This window comes from Hyperolius riggenbachi, chromosome 1 (genome assembly GCF_040937935.1).
Source record: "Hyperolius riggenbachi isolate aHypRig1 chromosome 1, aHypRig1.pri, whole genome shotgun sequence".
NCBI classification, from domain to species: Eukaryota; Metazoa; Chordata; class Amphibia; order Anura; family Hyperoliidae; genus Hyperolius; species Hyperolius riggenbachi.
Genome location: NC_090646.1, coordinates 409,454,132 through 409,470,995, shown reverse-complemented (window position 1 = coordinate 409,470,995; position 16,864 = coordinate 409,454,132). Strand labels below are relative to the sequence as shown.

Genomic DNA, 16,864 nt, shown 5'->3' with positions numbered 1-16,864 from the left:
ACCCGGCTACCTAACCAACCTGCCGGCTACCTACCTACCCGTCTACCTACCCACCCACCCACCCGGCTACCTACCCACCAGGCTACCTACCTACCTAACCACCCGGCTACCTACCAACCCACCAGGCTACCTACCTAAAGACCCACCAGGCTACCTACCCACCCACCCAGCTACCTAACCACCCACCAGGCTACCTACCCACCCACCAGGCTACCCACCCACCCACCAGGCTACCCAGCCACCCGGCTACCCAGCCACCCACCAGGCTACTTACCCACCCGGCTAAGGGCTACCTACCTACCCACCCAGCTGCCTACCTACCTACCCACCAGGCTACCTATCCACCCAACCACCCATGGGAGCTGCGCGCCGGATGGAGGCTGGGACAGGAGGTCTGCTGCTGCAGGTGAGTAAATGGGTTTTTTTATTATTTATTTTAGCAGGTGTATGTTCTGGGCAGGTCTGCCACATGATTGCGTGTATGTTCTGGGCAGGTCTGCCACATGATTGCATGTATGTTCTGGGCAAATTTGCTACATGATTGCATGTGTTTTCTGGGCAAATCTGCCGACATGATTGCACGTATTTTCTGGGCAAATCTGCCGACATGATTGCACGTATTTTCTGGGCATATCTGCCGACATGACTGCACGTATTTTCTGGGCATATCTGCCGACATCATTGCACGTATTTTCTGGGCATATCTGCCGACATCATTGCACGTATTTTCTGGGCATATCTGCCGACATCATTGCACGTATTTTCTGGGCATATCTGCCGACATCATTGCACGTATTTTCTGGGCATATCTGCCTACATGATTGCACGTATTTTCTGGGCATATCTGCCGACATCATTGCACGTATTTTCTGGGCATATCTGCCGACATCATTGCACGTATTCTCTGGGCATATCTGCCGACATCATTGCACGTATTTTCTGGGCATATCTGCCGACATCATTGCACGTATTTTCTGGGCATATCTGCCGACATCATTGCACGTATTTTCTGGGCATATCTGCCGACATCATTGCACGTATTTTCTGGGCATATCTGCCGACATCATTGCACGTATTTTCTGAGCATATCTGCCGACATCATTGCACGTATTTTCTGGGCATATCTGCCGACATCATTGCACGTATTTTCTGGGCATATCTGCCGACATCATTGCACGTATTTTCTGGGCATATCTGCCGACATGATTGAATGTATTTTCTGGGCAAATCTGCCGACATGATTGAATGTATTTTCTGGGCAAATCTGCTCACATTATGTGTATTTTCTTGAGAAAACCTGCACAATTATGTGAATTTTCTGGGGAAAGGGTCACCAAAACTTGGGCCCACTGTCTTTGCGTTGCACTTTTCAAGGGAACCTGAGGTGAGAATAATATTGAGGCTGCCATATTTCTCTCCTTTTAAGCAATACCAGTTGCCTGGTTGCCGTTCTGGTCCTCTACCTCTTATTCTTTCAACCATAGACCCTGAACAAGCATGCAGCAGGTCAGGGGTTTCTGACAATATTGTCAGAACTGAGACGATTAAGCTGCATGCTTGTTGCTGGTGTAATTCAGTTTATTACTGCAGCCAAATAGATCAGCAGGGCCGCCAGGCAACTAGTATTGTTTAAAAGGAAATAAATATGGCAGCCTCCATATCACTCTCACCCTGGGATCACTTTAAATTACAGTTAGCTCCGCCCTTATCCGGTCATTGCCACACCCATCTTTTGCCGCAGGGGGCCCACAATTGATATTTTGCACAGGGGCCCACTGCTGCCTGTGTCCGCCACTGGTGTCACCAGGATAGCCAGGCAACTGGTATTACTTAAAAGGAATCAAATATGGCAGCTTCCATATCCCTCTCACTTCAGTTGTCATTTGTATAAGCTAGTCAGCTTTCAAAACAAACATTTCAAGTTAGCTTATCTTACTGTCCTAAAAAACATTTGGGCACCTTTACCAACAACATCCACAGCTGATCTATGTTGAACCATCAAACCACATTTGAGACAGTAATGGTCAATAAGCCGCTAATAATAAGGAGTATAAGCAAATTGTATGCAAGTTTATGTAGCTTGGAAGTGGAAGGTCAACAGATATTGAACACTATGAGCGGATTGTGTAGTTAAACCATCATACTACATGGGAGGTGGTACAATTCGTGAGGTAATTGGCCAATTATAATTGAAACTGTGTACCAGGCTAACAGACTAATCAGCCACAAAGTTAAAATCACTGACAAGTACACTGAAGAAAATGGATTATCTTGTTAAAGTAGACCTGAACTCTTGCACAGAACAGAAGGAAAACATATAGAAATGCACCCTGTATGTATTTAGAGAGTTCAGCCTGTCTTAAGGCCAGTGCACACCAAAAATCGCTAGCATAATCGCAAATGCTTAGCATTTTTGAAGCGATTTTTAAAAGTGATTTTAGGCATGTGCCTAGTGATTTTCTGTTTATGCTTAGCGATTTTATATCTCTTGTACACTTTGACCTAGAAGTAATCAGCTGTTTAATAAAAAAAAATGCTAGGAAAATCGCTCTGCTCACCGCTTTTTAGAGCTATTTTCTCTTTTCCTATACTCAACATTGAGGCTGAATCGCCTCCAAAATGCTGGAGGACCCACATTTGTGGTTTAGCTAAAATCCCATCGTTCTGGTGTGACTTAATTCCATATGTATTTAGAGAATTTAGCCTGTTTCATTCCCCCTCATTTGTGTCTAATCACAAGTTATAATTTGCTCTCCCCCTTGTGTCACATGACTACCATGGCAGAGATGGCGGATAAGTTCATTTGAAAGCACAGGCTTCCATATGTCTGCTTCAATAAATCAGGAAGTAGAAACAGTGCAGATTTAGTTTTAGGATTTGTATCAGCTGTAATAAAGAAATGTTTTTTGTTTACCCTCCCTGGTGGTATGATTCCTTCCTGATTTTAGGGTCTAAAAGTGGTACCATTTTTTCATGTGCTTTCAGACCCTAAAAGCAAGAAAAAAAAATCATACCATAAGAGAGCCTGGAGCAGCCCCTGCACTTACCTCCTTGGGATTCAGCGCTGCAGTTTTCCCTCCATCCTCCGGGTGGCTCTGTAACCCTATACTGAGATTGCCGGCTGTTGTCATGACGACAGTCAATCTCACCAGGGAGCTGCAGAGCCTCCGTGGACAGGAAGCGGAATGGCCGCCAGCATCTGAAAAGCCCGGGAGGTGAGGGAGAACGCATGTTGCGCACAATGCACTGCATGGACCTCCTGGCGGCTACTACGAGTGTAGCTTGGGGTTACTGCTCTAAGCTGCAGTTTTCCACCCCGAGTGTAGCTCGTGGTTACCGAGGTTAAAGGTTATTATGCTGTTGCGTATGTTTTAGAGCACAGAGGACGTTGTGAGTTCAGGTCTGCTTTAAAGTAGCTATGAACCAGTTTTTAAATTACATACTTTTAATGCCGTGTCCCCCGCTCTACTACCCGTGGATTATGGACAGGGAGGAAATGTCAATTGTTCCTCATCTCTGCCAATCCTTAGTCCTGCCCCCTCCACTCCCTGCTTATAGTTCCTGATAAGTGTTACAGCACACAGTGTGCAGGGGAGCTGCGTGGTGTGTGGTCTTGTGGTAGTTGAGGTCAGAACAATAGTGTACTAATACAGCTATTAGTACACTATTGTTCCAACTTCAGTTACCACAAGACCACACACAGCGCAGCTGCCCTGCGCCCTGTAACACTTCACAAGAACTATAAGTGGCGAGTGGAGGAGGCAGAACTAAGGACAGGCAGAGAGGAGGAAGAACTGACACGTCCTCCCCACCCATATTTGACATTCTGCTCAGTCAAATATTACATCTGAGCAGAACTAGGCACACAGGGGGTGCCAGAGGGGTAAGAAGGCGTACATTTGAAATCGGCGCCGGTAGACTTGGCCGCAGGATTCAGCCGGTATAAGGCTGATCCTGCTTCTGCACAAGTCCAGCCCGTATTAATTACTATCCCCCCTCCAGGCTGCCATGGATAGTGGGGGAATGAAATAATTCGGCTTCCAGCGATTGCTGGAGGCTGAATTATTGTTTTTAGGCAACTTCAGCTCCATCTTCTGACAGAGCCAACGTTACTCACTGAGCGCCGCTATAGACTGATTCCCATTACAGTCTATAGCTGCGCCCAAATCTAGCAGCGCTGAAAAGCACTGCTCCGGGAGGAAGGTGCTGTGCATATGTCCCAGCACCACAAGTGAAATCAGCATTCAAAGTATGTAATTTAACAACTGGTTCAGGGGGGTACTTTAATGCTCAGTTAGTGATCCTCTGAGAGCAGTGTTTTCCGCATTTATTTGTTGCCCAAAGAATCAGGAAGCGAACCCTGCTAGGCGACATGCCTCCTACATTTGTAAAAGGCAGACAGTCCCCTTTACATATAAGTAATAAGATTGTACAATTAAGATCGTACCCAAAGTGGGCACCTTCGGGCAATTTTGGGACGAACTAACTCCCCTGTATGAATTATAATATTGCAAATACTACTCTAAAGTTTTGTGTAAGGACAAAACTTCCTGCACATTTCACAAAAGTACTGTATAAAGCACATGCCCAAAAGATAACATTCCGTATGCACCAGCTAAAGTGTCAGCCCAGTGTAAAGTTTGGAGAGACTACACTCCCCACGGTGTGATCGCTGCTACATACCGTCCTATTAATATCTTGATTCTGTTGCCGTTCGCCCTTATTTTCCGTCACTATTCCGTAGCAGCCACCATACACACGTGTGCCCCTTACTAGCCAATGCACATGCGCAATTCTCACATTACGGCGGCGTAAAGTATCAACAAGCACGGTGTAAGAAATGTAACGTCTCAATAAAGCTTGTTGACGAAATGAATAGCAAGTGTGGCCATGTTGGTTATGGGCTGCATTTTACGTGTCATTACTGCGTGGAAGTAACTGAATGGTGGTTCTGGTTACATTTGTATAAAATGTTTCTATTCCTCCAGCAGGCAGTTGTTAATTGCAGCGTATCAGACGGGTCAGCTTCCGTGTGGTGAAATCTGACTAGGCTGGTCATAATAGCGCTGAGGTGGCCAATCGTGTTCTATAGAATCTGTTTCATAATTAAGTGAATTTCTCGGTGGCCTTGGCAATGGCAACAAGAAAGCCTCGGGTGAGAGGGTGACAGCACAACTGTATATCCCAGCTGTCCCCAGTGGTGTAGCAATAGGGGGTGCAGAGGTTGTAACCGCACTGGAGCCAGAGGGGCCCCAAAGGGCTCTATTTTTTCAACTAAAAATGTGATTACCAACTATACTCTGTTATTTCTATCATTTAAATTGATATATACCTTATTGTTAAAATTAAAGGGATACTTAAGTGTGAGATAAAAAATGACTTTTACTCACCTGGGGCTCCCCTCAGCCCCCTGCAGCTGAACGGTGCCCTCGCCGTGTCCCTCCGATGCGCCTGGTCTTGCCGGCGGCCACTTCCGGTTTGGCCGTCACCGGCCGACAGGCTGTGAACGCGGCTGATTATCCGCGTCCCCGGCCGCAATAGCGCCCTCTTTAATGCTATTGCGGCTGGGGACGCGGGTAATCAGCCGCGTTCCCAGCCTGTCGGCCGGTGACGCCCAACACGGAAGTGGCCGCCGGCGAGACCAGGCGCATCGGAGGGACACGGCGAGGGCACCGTTCAGCTGCAGGGGGCTGAGGGGAGCCCCAGGTGAGTAAAAGTAATTTTTTTATCTCACACTTAAGTATCCCTTTAAGGAGAACTACTGATGTTAGAGAGGACCAGCGTGTTCTGAATGATAAAATTACATCTTTTGTTTCTGAATTCTTTGTGGAATGAGATCTGGCAGGAGTGTGTCTTAAAGTGTCCCTCTTTCTTATCTCAAAAATTTGGGAGATATGTTAGGAGTAAACTCCTGTTTGCTTTTGTTTTGGTTTTTTTCTCTTTTGTTTGTTACGCATTTAGGTGAGATGTACAGATCTGTTTTGTACTGAAAGTAATATTGGCAGTAGAATACCTTAAAACTGTTCCAAATTGCCCAGCATCCGGGTGGGAGGTATGGTCCCGTGGCAACCCCCGCCCCTGAATCTCAGCGCACACCCTCCATTCTGTGCTCCCCCTGCTAAGGCTACATACACACTTGAGATACAAGTCTTTGGAAAAGGCAAGAAGATCACAAACCAATTTTACCCCATTCCATGTAGTATGAGAGCCATACTCTACACCAGTGGTCCTCAAACTAAGGCCCTCGGGCCGAATGCAGCCCCCTGATGCTTTATTTAAAGGCCCTCCACATAAAATGTATTACTTATACAGTGGAGGAAATAATTATTTGACCCCTCACTGATTTTGTAAGTTTGTCCAATGACAAAAATGAAAAGTCTCAGAACAGTATCATTTCAATGGTAGGTTTATTTTAACAGTGGCAGATAGCACATCAAAAGGAAAATCGAAAAAATAACCTTAAATAAAAGATAGCAACTGATTTGCATTTCATTGAGTGAAATACGTTTTTGAACCCTCTAACAATAAAAGACTTAATACTTAGTGGAAAAACCTTTGTTTGCAAGCACAGAGGTCAAACGTTTCTTGTAATTGATGACCAAGTTTGCACACATTTTAGGAGGAATGTTGGTCCACTCCTCTTGCAGATCATCTCTAAATCCCTAAGGTTTCGAGGCTGTCACTGCAACTCTGAGCTTGAGCTCCCTCCATAGGTTTTCTATTGGATTAACCACCCTGGCGTTCTATTAAGATCGCCAGGGCAGCTGCATGAGGTTTTTTTTTAAATAAAAAAAAAAATATTTCATGCAGCCAACTGAAAGTTGGCTGCATGAAAGCCCACTAGATGGCGCTCCGGAGGCGTTCTTCTGATCGCCTCCGGCGGCCAAAAGTAACACGGAAGGCCGCAATGAGCAGCCTTCCGTGTTTGGCTTCTCCTGTCGCCATGGCGACGAGCGGAGTGACGTCATGGACGTCAGCCGACGTCCTGACATCAGCCGCCTCCGATCCAGCCTTTAGCGCTGGCCGGAACTATTTGTTCCGGCTGCGCAGGGCTCAGGCGGCTGGGGGGACCCTCTTTCGCCGCTGCTCGCGGCGGATCGCCGCAGAGCGGCGGCGATCATGCAGCACACGCGGCTGGCAAAGTGCCGGCTGCGTGTGCTGCTCTTTATTTGATCAAAATCGGCCCAGCAGGGCCTGAGCGGCACCCTCTGGCGGTAATGGACGAGCTGAGCTCGTCCATACCGCTAAGGTGGTTAAGGTCCGGAGACTGACTAGGCCACTCCATGACCTTAATGTGCTTCTTCTTGAGCCACTCCTTTGTTGCCTTTGCTGTATGTTTTGGGTCATTGTCGTGCTGGAACACCCATCCACGACCCATTTTCAGTTTCCTGGCAGAGGGAAAGAGGTTGTCGTTTAGGATTTTACAATACATGGCTCCGTCCATTTTCCCGTTAGTGCGATTAAGTTGTCCTGTGCCCTTAGTAGAAAAACACCCCCAAAGCAAAATGTTTCCACCCCCATGCTTGACGGTGGGGACGGTGTTTTGGGGGTCATAGGCAGCATTTTTCTTCCTCTAAAAACAGCGAGTTGAGTTAATGCCAAAGAGCTCTATTTTGGTCTCATCAGACCACAGCACCTTCTCCCAGTCACTCACAGAATCATTCAGGTGTTCATTGGCAAACTTCAGACGGGCCTGCACATGTGCCTTCTTGAGCAGGGGGACCTTGCGAGCCCTGCAGGATTTTAATCCATTGCGGTGTAATGTGTTTCCAATGGTTTTCTTGGTGACTGTGGTCCCTGCTAATTTGAGGTCATTCACTAACTCCTCCCGTGTAGTTCTAGGATGCTTTTTCACCTTTCTCAGAACCATTGACACCCCACGAGGTGAGATCTTGCGTGGAGCCCCAGAGCGAGGTCGATTGATGGTCATTTTGTGCTCCTTCCATTTTTGAACAATCGCACCAACAGTTGTCACCTTCTCTCCCAGCTTCTTGCTAATGGTTTTGTAGCCCATTCCAGCCTTGTGCAGGTCTACAATTTTGTCTCTGACATCCTTGGACAGCTCTTTGGTCTTTCCCATGTTGGAGAGTTTGGAGTCTGCTTGATTGATTGATTCTGTGGACAGGTGTCTTTTATACAGGTGATTAGTTAAGACAGGTGTCCTTAATGAGGGTGACTAATTGAGTAGAAGTGTCTAACCACTCTGTTGGAGCCAGAACTCTTAATGGTTGGTAGGGGTTCAAAAACTTATTTCACTCAATGAAATGCAAATCAGTTGCTATCTTTTATTTAAGGTTATTTTTTCGATTTTCCTTTTGATGTGCTATCTGCCACTCTTAAACCTACCATTGAAATGTTACTGTTCTGAGACTTTTCATTTCTTTGTCATTGGACAAACTTACAAAATCAGTGAGGGGTCAAATAATTATTTCCTCCACTGTAGATGCGGTCAGCTACAGCTTTAAATATTGGTGGTCTGCATATGGAATAGCAGTGCTGGCACCACCCATCCACACGGGAGCTAGAAAGCAGTAATTTGCTGATTTCCAATCAAATTCCACATCAGGTCGGTGACTGAAGGTTGTCACCTGGGTATGCTTCACTGTCTGACCCACAAAGACTTCTACGTCATTTTATGTATACTCTAGCCCCCCAGCAGTCTGAAGTATGTTGACCAGGCCCTCGACCCAAAATGTTTGAGGACCCCTGCTCTACATAGTCTATTCTATTGAGCTGAACTCCCCATCAGATAAAAATCTTTGCAAGATGCTGGACACAAAGATGCTGTACACATTCAACAGATCAGTATCTGCAAAAGATCAGTTCCTGAAAAAGATCCGTTCTTGCAAAATGCATTCATAGGGCTTTATTCACAAAAGAGTGCTAACTGATAGCACGGCCGTTTTCACGCGAATTTTCACGTTGTGCGCGATCACGAATTTACGCTTGAAACGACAACGGTTTTGCGCGCAAATGTGAATTTTCGCATGCAAATGATATCGATTTCATGCAAAAAAATAATTGCGCACGAAAATGTTATCGTTTCTCGTGAAAATTCGCGATAATGCACAACGCGAAAATTCACGTGAAAACGGTTGTGCTATCAGTTAGCACTCTTTTGTGAATCAAGCCCAAAGTCTATGATATCTGCAGATCCTCATACACACCGTGTTTAACAGACATTCATCTGCAGATCAGATCCACCAGGATGGATCTGCAGATGATTGTCAGAAATGCAGATGAATGTCTGTTAAACAAGGTGTGTATGAGGATCTGCAGATATCATAGACTATGAATGCATTTTGCAGGAACTGATCTTTTGCAGGAACAGATCTTTTGCAGATACTGATCTGTTGAATGTGTACAGCATGTTTGTGTCCAGCATCTTGCAAAGATTTTTATCTGATGGGGAGTTCAGCTCAGTAGAATAGACTGTGTAGAGTATGGCTCTCATACTACATGGAAGGGGGTAAAATTGGTCTGTGATCTTGCCTTTTCCAAAGACTTTTATCTCAAGTGTGCATGTAGCCTAAAGGTGCATACACACATCAGACTATAGTCTTTTATCTGTTCCTGCAAATTGCATTCATAAGGCCCGTACACACGCCCGACTGCAGGTAACGATGGGTCCATCGTCACCTCCCGCTGGTAGGGCGTTCCAGCGACAGTCTGGCGTGTGTACAGTCTGTCTGCAGACGGATAAGGCTGTTTCTGAAACAGCCTTATCAGTCCGCCGACAGACTGTACACACGCCGGACTGTCTGCTGAAAACCCGCCCAGCGGGAGGTGACGACGGACCCGTCGTTGCCTGCAGTCAGGCATGTGTACGGGCCTATAGTCTATGAGATCTGCAGATTATCATACACACCTTGTTTAGCTGACATTCATCTGCAGATCTGAAAATCCATCCTGGTGGATCTGATCTGCAGATGAATGTCAGTTAAATAAGGTGTGTATGATGATCTGCAGATCTCAAAGACTATGAATGCAATTTGCAGGAACGGATCTTTGGCAGGAACACATCTTTTGCAGATACTGATCTTTTGTGTCTGTACAGCATGTTTGTGTGCAGCATCTTGCAAACATTTTTTCTGATGGGGAGTTCAGCTCCATAGAATAGACTGTAGAAATACTCTCATACTGCATGAAGGGTGGTAAGATTGGTCTGTGATCTTTCATTTTCCAAAGACTATAGTCTGATGTGTGTATGCACTCTAAGGGGTGCATACACACATCAGACTAGATGTGACACCACCAGGGAAGCTATATGGGGGTGGGAGGGGGTAAGCACTAGGCACCAGGAAAGCTCTAGTGGTAGGGAGTAGGAAGCTCTTGACACCTGGGAAACTATATGGGGGTGGGAGGGGATAGTCATTAAAGGGGGCTGAGCAGAGTTTTTAAGGGAGGTTTACAATGGTGTGTGCTGCTGCAGTTGCAGGGGTTGACTGGAGCACCATAAAGGCCCATACACACGTCTGATTTTTTTAAACGACGGGTCGTTTGGTTGTCCAGTCGTTCAGTCGTCCGGACGTCAAATCAGGCGTGTGCACAGTCCGTCGTTCGGCTGATAAGACTGGTATTGAGCGATCCGCCAGGCGTGGAAATTTTGGCGCCAGATTCAGCTATAAAAGACCTCCCCCAGCCGGTGTTCAGTACTGTACGTTCTGACAGCTAGTGTGGAATGCCTTCTCCGGAAGAATCTTTGATACTGATCCTGATCACCTGTTGACGACCTGGCTTGCCTGACCACTCTCGATCGCCTCTCCCTCGGCACTGACGGTTTTCGGATTTCCTCTGTCTGCCACCCGCCCTGACCTTGACCTCAGATCCTCCTGTCTGCCGCCTGCCCCGAACTAGGCCTGTACCTCGGATTCTCCTGTCTGCCGCATGCCTCGACCTCAGCTTGTTTATCGACTACATTTCTCTCCATCTTCACCTCCACATTGTGGTACTAGTTCTCTCGACCACTAGTGAGATGATTCCAGTTTGCGACCTGGTGGGCACTAGGCTGCGAAGTTCAGGGCGATCCCCTGGTGTCGTGTTTTGGTGAAGACCCGTGCTCACTTAGACCCCGCATCTGGGCAAAACTTCGTTCCCTAGTGGAAGGGTCAACTGACCACCGGACTGACCAAGCATCTCAGCAACATCACCCTAACAGCTGACAACAAAAAGAAATCATGAACATCAAATGCCCATACACAGGCTCAACCAAACCAATTTTGGTCTGTTGGGCAACAATCAGGCGTATGCACGCGTAGCAAATAACTAGACAAGCAACTGATAACAAGTGGTTTGCCTCAACTCACACGACGGTTAGGGTGATATCATGCATTGTTTGAATAACATACCATATTTTCCGCCATATAAGACACTCCGGAATATAAGATGCACCCAGATTTAGAGGGCAAAAAAACAGGGAAAAAAAAATAAACTAAACCTGGTGCGTCCACATTTCAGGAGCATCTTATACATGTCCTCCCCAAAATGGTGTCCTCCTGTGTGCCTCGTGTGTCCTGTGGTCTCCCTCCTGTGTCCTGTGGTCTCCCCCCTGTGTCCTGTGGTCACCCCCCTGTATCCTCTGGTCTGTTCCCTGTGTCCTCTGGTCTACACCCTGTGTCCTCTGGTCTCCCCCGTGTCCTGTGGTCCCCCCCTGTATCCTCTGGTCTCTTTAAAAACAAGAGGTTAAGCGCTCCTGGAGGACCTCCTCAAACCTCAATCTGCGGTGCGCGCTCACGCAATCTATTGATGTTAGATTAATCCAGTCAGTTGTAAAAATAAGCAGCGCTCAGGGCCTCACACCGTGGAACAAAAGTTATGTAACCTTGTATAATTTGACAAACAGTCTCAAGTCCACGCTCATCAGTGGTACAAGTATCCAGGTTCCGTCATCAATTGTTCATATAGGGCCAACGCATGACATGTAAGAGGAGAGAAAAAGAGAGACCAATAGCGTAACTCCGTTACTGACCAAAAGCCACCACCACAGTAAATACTAATGGCCAGCTGACCGTGGAAGTTACACTTAAGTTGCACCTCAGGTGAGCACCCTGACACTCCCCCACAATGTCTGCACTCACCCCGTCAACCTCCAAGAATCTCCGGAGGTAGGATTGATCACAGGGGGGAATAATGCGTCCACAGGAAGTCAGATCAGCAGTGTCAGTCTACAACTAAAACAATAGCTCATAGCGTAAAACCATTTAATAAACAAAGTTAAAATTATCAGATCCACTCACAAGAGGAGACTTGGGTAAGCGCATATTAAACAGTTGGGTCCCGGGTGACCTTCCGTTCCTCTGGTCTCTTCCCTGTGTCCTGTGGTCTCTCCCCCCCCCCCCCCCCGTGTCCTGTGGCCTCCCCCCCCCCCCTGTGTCCTGTGGTCTCCCCCCCTGTGTCCTGTGGTCTCCCCCCCCCTGTGTCCTGTGGTCTCCCCCCCCCTGTGTCCTGTGGTCTCCCCCTGTGTCCTGTGGTCACCCCCCTGTGTCTTGTGGACTCCCCCGTGTCCTGTGGTCTCCCCGTGTCTTGTGGTCTCCCCCGTGTCCTGTGGTCTTTCCCTGTGTCTTCTGGTCTTCCCTCTGTGTCCTGTGCTCTCCCCCCTGTGTCCTGTGCTCGCCCCGGTGTCCTCTGGTCTCCCCCCTGTGTTCTGTGCTTGCCCTCCTGTGTCCTGTGGTCTCCCCCGTGTCCACTGGTCTTTCCCCTGCGCCCTGTGGTCTCCCCCTGTGTCCTCTGGTCTTCCCCGTGCCCTGTGATTTTCCCCCGTGTCCTGTGGTCGCCCTCCTGTGTTCTCTGGTCCCTCCCCTGCGTCCTCATGTTTCTCCGTGTCCTCATGTCTCCCCGCTGTGGGGGCAGGATGGACACGCAGCGGAGAGCCAGGCACAGCGGGGACACAGGCAGGGAATCCCGATGTCGGCGGTTCATATACGGTACCTGTTTTGAATGTGGCCATGATGCGCAGTCCGCCATTTTGCTTGTTATGCAGTATGTTTATGAGTTGGTTGCTTAGCTGGTTGGTGTGCAGAACATACAAGGTATGAGGCCTGTCCCCCAATCATTATCCGATTCCTTGGGCTACTCTGCAGGACCTAGGCTATACAGACAGTGCAGGTGTGATGTAAAGCGGGAGTCGTATCAATGGAGAGAACGATGCTCTTGGCCAAAGCAATTCACCAGGATGATCACAGGCCGTGGAGTCAGAGGTTGCTGTACACATGCTGGATTCTTGGCAGAGGTGGTAGCTATTGACAGCCTCTCAAAGTTTTATCTAGTGTGTGTACACACTAGGCCTGAACGATTTTAGGAAAAGATTGAATTGCACGATTTCAGTCAGAAATTTCGATTCGGTTCACGGTTTTCTTTAAATCAAGCTTTAGTATATCACACAGTCCAGCTTACAGCCACCTCAGCTCAAATGCATAGTGCCCACAGCACATATCATCTTGCACACACACAGAATGAGTCACACAGCGTGTCAGTGTGATCTGATGTGCATTGTGCAGATTTGCAAAGGAAGCGGGGGGCGGAGCCATGACAAATCTTAGCCTGGATGCCTGGCTCATAGTAGGTAGTGGTACTGTCTGTCACTGCCTGGCCAAACTCTTGACTGATGGGCCTTCCGTGGCGCGCTAGGCTAGAAGCAAGAGAGCACGAGAGTCTGCGGGAGAACCGAGAACCTGTGGGCGGAATCTACCGCCCGCCCAGCTGATGAAGTGCCAGGCTGTGTGGAGCGAAAGTGTGAGAGCCTGCCACGGCCGCCCGCCCAGCCAATGACGCGCTAGGCGGAGGGAGAAAGTAAGAGGCTGAGCCCTGTGATGACGTCGGAGGTGGAGGCGGCAGTAGGAAGGAGGAAGGAGATGGTTAGAAATGCTAAGCCGCCACTACTTACATGGAGCGGCAAGCGGAAGATAGACTGCCTGCCTCTGCCTGGCTAAAATGATACACTGCGGGAGGGATATCGCGAGAAATCGCTGAATTCACGATCACGAAATCGTTGTTTCCGTGATCGCGATTTCGGTTTTAAATCGATAAATTGTTCAGGCCTTGTACACACTTTAAAGCCTAGTATACAAATATGAGGTTTGTCACCTGACAGGCAATGGTTGTACAGACACAACAGTTCAAGGCCAAGGTTGTAAAGATGCATCACTAACCTCTGTTACTATGGAAGGAGGAGGAGGCATGATACAGCAAATTCTGGCAGGTGGGATGAGTGGGAGAAAAATATCACTTTTAGGTCGCTTGCCGTATCTTTAGTCAACTACAGGGGGCTCCACACACTAGATTCTCGCCAAGGCATCTTTATCGACTGCTCTGGCTGAGTTTAATCTAACATGTTTATGTGGCTTAAAGCATTGTACACACACACTACATGGTTCTCCGCTATCTATGACATGTCAGATATGTCCAGTGACAGAACAGTTCTGCAGGACGGGCCTATGCATTCCATCACTGCGACAGACATGTTTGAGCAGATCCTATACTTGACATAGTATCTGTCAGAATGTCCATTTATCCATCGCTGTTTGTTATGGTCCAACAATGGCATGGTCTGAACCAAATCTAGTATTTGCATTTTCACCAAAATTTCATGTTTACACGGTTCTAAACAATTTCCACCACCAGATGGCAGTATTAGTTTTGCAAGCGTACACAAGCAATAATACAATTATTTATAGTGTGGGCTGCAGACTATAGGCTTTATTAAATCAGTATTGGTAAAGTTGCCGTCTGCAGGGACCGCACAGCAGTTTTAACTTGTTTAGCTCAGGTTGCACATTAAGGCTGGTTTCACAGTGGGACGTTACAGGCGCACGTTAGAGCAGCCTGTAACGCAGCCCACCGCACAGTAATGAAAAATCAATGGGGCTATTCACAGTGCCCACGTTGTAACGCTGCATCACAAGACAACGTACTGCATGCAGTACTTTAGACGGTTAGACTGCTTGCGCATGCTCAGTAATCTTGTGGAGGAGCGGAGAGCGGCCAGGCACATGGCTAATTAATATGCACTGCACGTTGTGACGTGCAGTGTTTACTTCCTGGAGCGGCCGCTCTGTGCGGCGATTGGCCGGCGGGACCACGTGATGCCGCATGCGCACAAGAGTGCGCATCACGGCATCACTGACGCCAGAGTGAGCTGCACAACGCGGCTCACTCTGACGTCCAGATCCAGCACCACCAGGCGTTCCGTTAGAGGGACGTTATGCGACCTTAACGCCCCCTCTAACGCAACGTCCTGGTGTGAAATTAGCCTTAAGGGGAACTTCAGCCTAAACAAACATACTGTCATCAAGTTACATTAGTTATGTTAATTAAAATAGATAGGTAATATAATCTCTTACCCACCCTGTTTTAAAAGAACAGGCAAATGTTTGTGATTCATGGGGGCTGCCATCTTTGTCATGGGGGCAGCCATCTTTTTGGTTGAAAGGAGGTGACAAGGAGCATAAGACACAGTTCCAACTATCCTGTGTCCTGATTACCCCTTCCAGCTGCACACGCTAGGCTTCAAATGTCAAGTTAAAAATGTTAAAAAAAAAAAAATTGCACCAAAACAGCAGAACGAGATCAACAAAATAAAAAATCCCATCATGCTTTGCACAGCATCAGGGGAAAAAAGCCCGGGCAGTTTTCTTCTGTGCAGCTAAAAATGAGGCTTGTATAAGAGAAACAAAGTTCTGATGCTGTGAAACTGTTAAAGAAACACAAAGCCTTTTCAGTGCTGCTGAGTCGATTTTTAGTACGGAGGTTCACTTTAAGTGTAGCCTTAGTAACTTAACCAATAATAAGTAAATATGACCCTATTTGTCTTGCAAAATAGGACCATGTCAGGCAGCAGGGTATGGCTCTTGGTAGTATCACCTGAGAGGCACGCCTTAATGAGGGACAGCAAGGAAGTGGAGCCCAGAAAGGAGCAACAATGGTTATATGGTCAGTGGTCACAAGTGCTGTTGTTTACTACACAACAGAGATATTTGTGCGTATTTTCATAGCCCCACACGTATTGTGCTGAGACTAAGGGAGGGATCCACTGGTTTAGTACACTGTTCTTGGACAGGGCTTTAAGTCTGTGAGACATTACTTCTCCTCCATAACCAAAGCATTATTAAAGAACACCTGAAATGTAAGGGATATGGAAGCTGCAACATTTCTTTCCTTTTACACAATGCAGATTTCCTGGCTGTCCTACTGATCCTCTGCTTCTAATACTTCTAACCCCAAACACTGAACAAGCATGCAGATCAGATGTTTGGATTTGCTGCTACAGCTTTACTGTAACAATATATGAAATCTGCTACACTGCTGTGGGGCTGTGTGGCCAGTGCAGGGACAGGGAATATTGTCAAAGTTGAGGGACGCATGAATTGCACTCAGTATCAGCAAATTCTGGAGACCAATGTCCAGGAATCAGTGACAAAGATGAAGCTGCATCGGGGCTGGATCTTTCAACAAGATAATGACCCTAAGCACTGCTCAAAATCCACTAAGGCGTTCATGCAAAGGAACAAGTACAACGTTCTGGAATGGCCATCTCAGTCCCCAGACCTGAATATAATTGAAAATCTGTGGTGTAAGTTACAGAGAGCTGTCCATGCCTAGAAGCCATCAAACTTGAATGAACTAGAGATGTTTTGTATAGAGTAATGGTCCAAAATACCTTCAACCAAAATCCAGAGTCTCATTGGAGACTACAGGAAGCGTTTAGAGGCTGTAATTTCTGCAAAAAGAGGATCTACTAAATATTGATTTCATTTCTTTTTTGTGGTGCCCAAATTTATGCACCTGCCTAATTTTGTTTAACCACTTAAGGACCGCCCCCAGCCGATGGGCGGCGGCAAAGTCCGGGCCCAAACGACCGCAATACGCC

General features: G+C 47.3%; 1 protein-coding gene across 1 annotated transcript in view; it reads right to left on the bottom strand.

Annotated features, from left to right (window-relative positions):
* Positions 1 to 4,794, bottom strand: part of PUM3 (pumilio RNA binding family member 3) — a 124,384-nt gene extending 119,590 nt beyond the window's left edge. The window contains exon 1 of the mRNA XM_068235746.1: positions 4,684 to 4,794. The gene's annotated coding sequence lies outside the window, so the exon portion shown is untranslated. The remainder of the gene's footprint in view (positions 1 to 4,683) is intronic.
* Between the last annotated feature and the right edge of the window lie 12,070 nt (positions 4,795 to 16,864).